The following is a 10,000-nucleotide window of genomic DNA, read 5'->3' as shown; positions in this document are numbered from 1 at the left end:
ACTGAGATGCCAAAGAAAAAAATTATTTACGACAATACTAACAATACCCGCAAAACACTTCTCTTACAATAAAACAAATTACAACATTTGAAGACTAAATTCAAGAACTGTTTTACTTGGCCATTAGCAATTTACAAACGGACTTAACAAAACATTTATTATGACGCATTACATACTTATATACAAACACATTAATATCAGCTAACAACTACCAAAAAAACTACCGTTAGCCTGACAAAGGTTTGACTTGAAACAGAGGGCAGTGAACAGGAGTGAAATTATTTTTCCCTTTGTCGTGTATCCTGATAACACTGGCCAAACAAATGATCCAATTTGAAGGAACGGGTCGAAATACACTTAAACAACTGGAAGTAAAGGAAACAACTAAGATCAGGCATTAAGCGACCTTAGCACCAATATTGTATGCAATAGAATTTCGGTGAAAGGAACAGCTCGGGGATCCGTTTATCGCTGTATCCATGTTCACTGGCACTATTTCTAGTTGTTCTGGCTTATCGTCTGCACCTTATCCTTGATTTTCTACAAAAAGGTGTTGCTTTATTTATGCTAAAAGTGAAATACCATCCAGGTTCTTGACTCGTTACAGAGGAAAAATATTCACAGTTGAAGTTTAATTAATGGCCTGCACACACGAACGATTCGACACAAAATAAGCGGCGGTTATTGGGTGCTTAATTTATGTTTAACCCTAAAGTATACCTGTGGGCCACTAGTTATTCAGTTGAAGTACTGTCCCGTGTTACCCTCGTTAAATAAAGTTGATTGATTGATTGAATTGAACGTCCCAAGAACTCACCCCAGCGCAGTGCTAAATTAATTTTTAGCTGTTAAGAAAATTCGGAGTAAGGAAATAACTGTAAAACAGCTTTGAGGGGGTAAAATTAAGAGATAAAAAAAATGGAATTTACGCCTTCGTAGGTAAATCCCACCTACAAAAACACGAGCCGACAAATACCCCTTACCTTGGCTAATTTTCAGTTTAAAGTTCACTAAATGGTGGCGTTTCCGGTAAAGTACTACAACTGTCTAGGAGGTGAAGTAAGATACTCGTTTCTGGGTCACCAAAAAGTAATCGGTACTTCGCTCCAACCAGTTATTTGACATCGGCTCAACATTCTCTGCTCGAGAGTCCGGGATTCTTTAGCGGCTTGTATCAAACTAGGAAGGTCACAAATCATGGACTTCCACAGTGTTATTTTCAAGGAGTAGATTTAAAGGTACAAAACCACTCCATTTTTGGAGTAAAATTCACTCCGGTAATACTTACTCCGTTTTTGGAGTAAAATGTACTCCTATATCTTTTACTCTTTTGTTGGGGTAAAAATTTACTCCAGTATTGTTTACCCCTCCTGTGGTGTAAAAATCACTCCAATACAAGAGTAAATTTTATCCTTCTATTGGAGTGAATTGAACTCTGTAAATGGAGTTCAATTTACTTTTGACAGAGTTAAATTAACTCCAAAACTGGGGTGAGACAAAAAGGTACAAAACCACTCCTTTTCAAGAGTAAAATTTACCCTCTCAAACTTTACTCTCCTTGTCAGAGTAATATTTACTCTTTCTACAGAACACATTCACCCTCGCTAGATCTACTGTACCTTCATTTATAGTCAGATTTCTCATAAAACCATGAAAAGTTCATTTTTTTAAAATATTATGTAAAGAAAAGACCAGGTTTACAATGAAGCATCTAATACTGGTAATTTTAATCATACGATTGCAAAGAATGCACATCGATATCCATGATAAATACAATCTGTATACACATACAAATACATCACAAAAGTCAAAGCTATCTTTATTCTAATTATTCAGGCAATAATAAAATGGCAATCAGCTGAATGTGTTCTTGCCTTAAACAAAGATAAATTGAGTGGTTTGTGTTTTGATTACAGATTATAACAATGAATGGTTGCAAAATAACTTCAATTACAAAAACTAAAGCATACAACATACTTGGATACATGTAAATGTGACTCAGTATAACAAAATGGGTTTTATGTACATGTAATACAAGTCAGTTCTTACAGAAAGAAGTCAAACGTAAAAAAATGGAACATGCCTTAGGATAACTGATGCAAAAATTTTGCCATCGTTGACCTTTACCAATGTGTTCTTTTTTTCTCCAACTGAATTGTTTTCAAAAAGAAAAAAAAACACAGAACTTAGGCTGATAATTTACATTAACAAAAAACTAAAAACTTTTTGTTTCCAAAAAGAAGAAAAAACCCCCTTAGATTAAGCTGATAATTAAGTATGCTCCCAGCAAAACAATTACAGCGAATGAAAGTTTTAACAAAACCTTGCTTTCTGCCACAAGGTAAATGTCTCTAGTTCAATTAGTGTGCCAGAAGCAACAATCCTTGCCAATGTTGTTTTTAGAACCTCTCCATTGATTGACTCATCATCCTTAAAAGTAATTAAAGAGAATAATGATTAGTATCACCCCTTCCAAAATTAAGATCATTCGACAATATTCTAACAAAATAGGAAGAGAGCACAAATCTAATACATCCCTAATCCTGAGAACAAAAGACACCAGCCACCAATTTTGGTGTACCAAATAAATGGAACCACATGTAATACCGGTACTTGCATGAGATTACATATCTGTAACATTGTTCTTGATTCATTGAGTAACTCAGTTAACTATCAAATTAATTTTGTCATAATGATAAAAGTACACATATATAGTGGTGGAACTCATGGAATAAATCTTGAAAATATATTGCCAGATGCTTTCTTTGTCTTCAACACTTTTCCAAAAAAAATTATGTGTGTATCTCATTTAACAGTATTTCAAATTTTAAACTGAAAGCAGATATTGGGTGAGACAATGGATAAATGAAACTGCAGCATCATCTTCCGCTAATCGCTAGGCATTACTAGTCTATACGTACACAGGCCTGTAACTCAGACAGTGCTTTATAATTATTTTATTGCAGTGACTGTCAAGAATTAGTTGTTAAAGTGTAATTTATGCGAGTTATTTGTAAATATCTATATGCATCACTTGTTTAAAAGCAACAATCAGCTTCTAAGTCTTTCAGACTTTGAGGTGTTTGACTGCATTACAGGTTTTTTATAGAAACATGTCTCAAAGGAATTTTTTCATTGCACCAACCTTTTCTTTTATCTGAGGGTTTTCTCCAACTCCTCTTCCATAGATGATACATGTAGTGGTATGTACTGTATGTTGCAAGAAGAAGGCATCTTCTTGCCTAGCCTCAGCACTTTCTGTAACCAACTCTCTGTCCAAACTTCCCAGCAATCTTTTAATGAACCAATTCCCAGCTGTACCCACCTCCAATTTGAACTGTTAATCAACAAATAAATATAGTGAAAAGTTTCAGTTTTCTTGGAAAAAATAATTCATAATCTCAGTCACATTTCCAAACAAAAATTATTACTGCTACTTACAGATAAAAGATGTCATAAGAATTTCATCCAGATAAGAACACTCAATATCACATGTCTCAAAAAAAAAAATGCTGGTATATGTAATAATAAAGCTGATCATTTCTAAGGTGTATGACAACTGCAGACTGCCTACAAATAGCGATTGTAAACAGTATTTAAGTCTAAGCACCCATTTTAAATGAAGCGTTTAGCTTTCAATAACTGTGAGTTACGGTTAGTTTGGGGTCTGCACTCTGCAAGTGTCAGACACTGTCACTTCTGTTATAACGTACAGTGTAAGTGTTTGAAGAGCAGACTCATCAAAATTTGGCTCTCTTTTCTTTAAACGCCAATAATAACAATCTCATGCAGGCATTAACATACTATTTGTATTGAGTACAATAGTTTAAATGACAGCTGAAGCTTTCTGCTTTCTGTCGTCATGTAATTTGCGGCGAGAGCACTCTAATACCAAATCATTTGCTTAACCATTTGATCTAAAGCTTCATTTCTCTTGTGAAATACATACCAATTTGTTAAAGCACTTAAGCCAAATAAAATATCCTTGCCTGACAAATTTGGGACTTCAAGGTGCATGTAAAAGGTTTGAATTCTACATAAGCTTGCATTAAATTGTCATAAGGCCCGATTCAGACGCCATACTTTTCATGAGCCGAACTCAATACATGAAAAGTTCGACGTTTGAATCAATTAAGAACGGCTAATTTAATTTGGAATGGCTCAGGCGTTCTTTTCAACTGGCCTAGACGGGAATTCGGCTTTAGCATGGCCGTGGATCGGCTTTGATTTCAGACGTCGAACGTTTCATGTGCCGAACTTCATGATCATGCATAAACCATGTTTTACCTTCTACATTAAAATCGCTGACAAAATCAATTGGTTTTCTTGGTAATGGCTTTGGAACTGCTGTGGAGGGGCCAGTTAAGTTCGACTTCTGAATCAAAAGGCGTACTTTTGTTAATTTGTGTCGGTCGAAGTGCTAAGTACGCTGTGTCTGAATCGGGCCTAAGGCATCAAATATCATCTGCTCATGGTTCAGTTAACGCTTACCTTTTTGCTTGAGTTGTTGTAAGCATTTCCTTGCTTTGGATCAGCATTTAAAGAGTAAACAAACGAAAAACTCGTCAGCACAAACTGTGATCGTTGATTCAAACTTGAGTAAAACTGCCGAAAGACCCGCCGAAATCAGGAAAGAGCTGCACCGGTGACTGCTGACCAAAACGGCTCACTAGTTTCCAGTCTGTTCTCTACTGTGTTATCCAAGATCGCGGAGGATAACGACTTTAATTACCGGGTAAACGAAAAAACCAGCAAGATTCAGAGCGGCTCATCGTATTAACCCTCACTAAAATGTGGAAAGATACCGGCCTTTATTAACAGGATTTTAATCCTGTAAAACCGTTGACTTGGAGGGGAGTATACTCTACTCTTAACCCTTTCAGCCCCGTGGGGTTCCCCATTGACGAGTAAAATCGTCTGGCGTGAGAGAGAGTAAAATCTATAAGTGCACTATTGGGAGTTAAAGGGCTAATGGGGACATAGTTTTTGAGTGAATCCAGCTGTTGTTAACCCTTTCAGCCCCGTGGGGTTCCCCATTGACGAGTAAAATCGTCTGGCGTTAGACACAGTAAAGTCTATAAGTGGCACTATTGGGAGTTAAAGGGTTAATGGGAACATAGTTTTTGAGTGAATCCAGCTGTTGTTAACCCTTTCAGCCCAGTGGGATTCCCCATTGACGAGTAAACTCGTCTGGCGTTAGACAGCGTAAAAGCTATAAGTGGCACTATTGGGAGTTAAAGGGTTAATGGGGACATAGTTTTTGAGTGAATCCAGCTGTTGTTAACTCTTTCAGTCCCGTGGGGTTCCCCATTGACGAGTAAAATCGTCTGGCGTTAGAGAGCGTAAAATCTATAAGTGGTACTATTGGGAGTTAAAGGGTTAGTGGGGACATAGTTTTTGAGTGAATCCAGCTGTAACACACAGTTGTTAACCCTTTAAGCCCCGTGGGGTTCCTCATTGACGAGTAAAATCGTCTGGCGTTAGAGAGCGTAAAATCTATAAGTGGTACTATTGGGAGTTAGAGGGTTAATGGGGACAAAGATTTTGAGTGAATCCAGCTGTTGTTAACCCTTTCAGCCCCGTGGGGTTCCCCATTGACGAGTAAAATCGTCTGGCGTTAGACAGAGTAAAATCTATAAGCGGCACTATTGGGAGTTAAAGGGTTAAGGGGTTCATAGTTTTTGAATGAATCCAGCTGTTGTTAACCCTCTCAGCCCCGTGGGGTTCCCCATTGACGAGTAAAATCGTCTGGCGTTAGAGAGAGTAAAATCTATAAGTGGCACTATTGGGAGTTAAAGGGTTGGGGACATAGTTTTTGAGTGAATCCAGCTGTTGTTAACCCTTTCAGCCCCGTGGGGTTCCCCATTGACGAGTAAAATCGTCTGGCGTTAGACAGAGTAAAAGCTATAAGTGGCACTATTGGAAGTTAAAGGGTTAACTTAATTAGTGGAGTACTAAATAAGAGGCGTACATTTTACTGCGTTTAGTTTTACTCCACTTTTTCACTCCAACTCCTTGAAAACAAAGAATTAATCGGTGGATTTCACAAAAATAAAACAACCCCAATTCCACATCTTAGACTGGCTAAACTTAAATTTACCCTACAAAAATACATATATAGGAGTAAAATCCTCTTCTACTTTTTTTCTCAGAAAGTAGAATTAGTAAGTTGGGTAGACTTTACTCAGTATCCCGATAAATACGAGTAAAATTAACCCCAGCATATTATATTACTCTGTAGGGAGAGTAAAATTTACTCTAGCAAAGTCATTGCCTTTGATTATTAACTAGTACTGAGTAAAAATTACTCTTAGTGGAGTTAAATTAACTCCTCTTAGGAGTACATTTTACTCCGCTTTATTTTACTCCACTTTTTCACTCCAGCACTGGAGTGAAATTAACTCTTTGAAAATAACAGTGCAATTTTTGTGCGCAGTATCTCTACAAAAACAGACCATTACTTCACTCCGACTCTGTGTATTTTGCACTGACGCGGCTAGAGCTTATTCTCGGAAAAAAAAAAAGATAGAACCCGTGGACTCCAGAGAAATCAGAAGCAAGAGCCGCGTTAGAAATTCAAATTGACCTATATTTGATCACGAAAACAACTGTTTTCGATTTCGAAAGTCGTTCAGAGAAATCATCTAGTTGAATTCAATATCAGTCGATTCTGGGTAACTTGTGTATAAAAAATAATTTTCTTTCCTTTCTTATTTATCATCAAGACAGACAAACATGCCTTCTTTTCATAAATTTCCATATTTGAGCCTTCAGCTGTCCGGCGTATTCTTCTTTTTACCTAACGACAAAGAAAAACTGGAAACGAAGTGTTTATCGAAATCCATAATGCAAACGCACAAACCACTTGCGGTGAGACGAATATGAAAAGCACGGCTCTTTAATTGTAATAAAATGAGCCCTCTATTTCAATTTTTTTATTCTTAGACTATCTTAGTTGCATGTGAAGCAACTTCCGGGTCTCAACTAAACTACGTAAATTTGCATCTGTTTACCTCAAAAAAAAAAAAAGCCAAAGATTGCTTAAAAGTCTTTGAAACTTTACTTGAACAACAAACAGGATTAACTGATTTTTTTTTCATACTGGTGTTTGCAACATTTTTCCTTCACTTGGCACAGGACGTCATCTCTATAGCCACAGCCACTCTTTTTAGTTACTTATTTATTGTTTCTTTAAAACAGAAAATGCATTAGTGTTTCTCTAATGCCATTGTATACGAGTAGGACTGAGTTTACGTTAAATCAGAACAACACTTCAGAAGTTTCTTGAGGCCTTCACGGTAGTTTCTGCAAAATGCGAAACAGATACAAGGATTGACGGCGCAATATGAGGTTATAAGAAACCAGGAAATGTAAAAATACGGGAAGATGCTACATGGCCATGTGCCATAGAGAGACCCTAAATGTATAATACTCAAGGGAATTTTGCAAAAATTAACCCAACAATATAGCTATGGCCAACTTCAACGCATTTGTGTTTCGTTTATTGCGTTGTATTTCAGCATCAGTCGATTGTTGACCTGGAATCTTTTGTAGCTTGAGCTTGATAAGGATGATGGAGTATGCTATGATTAATAGGAAGATAGGTGTATAAACAAAAACTACGTAATTGGCAAGAACATAGTCAGTTAATGATAAAGATTCTCCAAAGGCTTCTTCCCAGTGATAAAGACAAAATACTTCTCCTTCGTATTTCTCAAGGCTACGTGCGAACAGAACTGGTGACATGGATGCCATCGCAACAATCCAGGTGGCGAGAATGAAAAAAGTACACCTTTTCAAATTGATCAATGGGGAATGGAGAGGCCACACCACAGCTCCAAATCGACCCACTGCTATCAGAATCAGACTCTCGATGGACACAATGTTAGAGACCTCGAATAAGAAATAAATCAGCTTACAGAAGGCGTTGCCGAGGACGCCACTGATGAGCCAGGAGTATCGATACAAGTTTACAACTTCCAGGGGAATGAAGGCAAGCGGAACAAGTAGGTCAGACATGGCCATATTTACTATGAAAATGTTGATTGGTTTCCTCAAAGTTTTCGTCTTGTAAACAATTATTCCTATACAGGAATTTCCGACCAGCGAAACAACGAAGATAAGGCAGCAAGCGACGGTTGCTCCAATCTTGTATGTAGTGGGATTCCACTGGAAGGAGCAGATCTCGGATCCGTTTATTGTTGTATTCATAATGTTCACTGGCACTTGTTCTGGTTGTTCTGATTAATCATCTGAAGCTTCTCCTTGTTTTTCTCCAAGCAGATGTTGGTTTATTTATTCTAAAAGTCTTAAAATATTATCTTGACTTTGGATTTCCTACAGAGAAGGCAATTAGAGACATAATTTATTAATGGCTTACGGACAACAATCCACACGAAATGAACGGTGCCCGTTATTAGATGTTTTACGTCATTAATATGTTATCAGCCTCTGCTTAAGTCAAAGGTGGGCTCATATTCCTACTACATCCGGTTTGGTAAAGCTGTTATTGACGGAATTACTGTTTGGTTGTTTTCTTTTTTTTTTTGTTTTGTATTCTTATTTGTTTTTCGCTCTTCATTTTGTCACCGCTGATTGTGTGTTATTTCTCAGAAAACTGAGATTCCAAAGAAAAATAGTATTTACGACAATGCTAACAATACCCAGAAAACACTTCGCTTACAATAAAGAAAATTACAACATTTGAAGACTAAATACAAAAACTGTTTTACAATTCACTTGGCCATTAGCCATTTACAAACGGACTTAACAAAACATTTATTACGACGCATTACATACAAACACATTAATATTGGCTCACAACATACCAAAAAAAATGACTGTTAGTGACAAAAGATTTTACTTGCATATTCTTGGTTAGCTTAATTGAAACAGAGAGCAGTGAAGAGGTGTAAAAATATAGTGTTTTTCCCTATGTCGTGTCTCCTGATGACACTGGCCAAAAAAAATGATCAAATTTGAAAGAACGGGTCGAAATACACTTAGACAACTAGAAGTAAAGGAAACAACGTAGATAACGCAATAAGTGAGCTTAGAACTAATGTTATATGCAGTAGGATTCCTGTGGAAGGAGCAGCTCACGATCTGTTTATCGTTGTATTTATGATCACTGGCACTAGTTCTGGCTTATCGTCTGCACCTTCTCTTTGTTCTTAAACAAAGAGATATTGCTTTATTTATGCTAAAAGTGAATTACCATATAGGTATATTCACAAGTGAAGTTTAATTAATGGCCTGCACACACGCACAACTCGACAAGAAATAAGCGACGGTCATTGGGTGCATAATTTATGTTTGACCCTAAAGTATACCTGTAACAAGGCGCAGCAGGTGGGTTGATCTCGCCCCAAGAACTGACACCAGCTCAGTGCTAAATTAATTTTAGCTGATAAGAAAATTCGAAATAAGGAAATAACTGTTAAACAGCTTCGAAGGGGTAAACTTAAGAGTCAAATATACCATTGCAATTAACGCCTTCGTAGGAAAATCCCACCTAGAAAAACAAAAGCCGACAAATAGCCCTTACCTTAAACTATTTTCAGTTCAAAGTTCACTAAATGGTGGCGTTTCCTGTGAAGTAGTATAACTGTGTAAGAAATGTAGTAAAACCCTCGTTTCTGGGTCACCAAAGAGTAATAGGTACTTCGCTCCAACCAGTTATTTTACATCGGCTCAGCATTCTCTGCTCGAGAGGTCGGGATTCTTTAGTGGCTTCGATCAGTACCATAGCTACAATAGTAACCTCGCCTTATATCGAATCATGAACTTACAATAGACCTTATTCACTATGGCTGCCATATTGGATTTGCTATCATCATGCAAATTAGCTACACACTTCTGAGGATGCAAACAACACAAGTTCGAGAGGTTATAACGGTTACTTAGCCACACAGATGATTTGTTTCGCGTTCATTGAATGTTTATCACCTATGTAGTAAAATAGAATGATAACCATGTCAGGAATGTGGGTCCTCGCTGT

The 10,000-nt window shown here is 37.1% G+C and overlaps 1 long non-coding RNA gene and 1 pseudogene across 1 annotated transcript; both read right to left on the bottom strand.

The window, feature by feature from the left end:
• Positions 1-1,807: 1,807 nt before the first annotated feature.
• LOC138035939 (uncharacterized) lies at positions 1,808-6,971 on the bottom strand. Its single transcript, XR_011129794.1, has 3 exons — positions 4,492-6,971; positions 3,146-3,337; positions 1,808-2,430 (listed from the first exon to the last, which is right to left on the bottom strand). It is a non-coding gene; the product is annotated as an uncharacterized lncRNA (long non-coding RNA).
• A 279-nt stretch (positions 6,972-7,250) lies between these two features.
• Positions 7,251-8,211, bottom strand: LOC138035921 (RYamide receptor-like; annotated as a pseudogene).
• Positions 8,212-10,000: the final 1,789 nt, after the last annotated feature.

Source organism: Montipora capricornis, unplaced genomic scaffold (assembly GCF_036669925.1).
Source record: "Montipora capricornis isolate CH-2021 unplaced genomic scaffold, ASM3666992v2 scaffold_438, whole genome shotgun sequence".
NCBI classification, from domain to species: Eukaryota; Metazoa; Cnidaria; class Anthozoa; order Scleractinia; family Acroporidae; genus Montipora; species Montipora capricornis.
The sequence above is the reverse complement of the archived record's forward strand: the minus strand, read 5'-3'. Positions and strand labels throughout refer to the sequence as shown.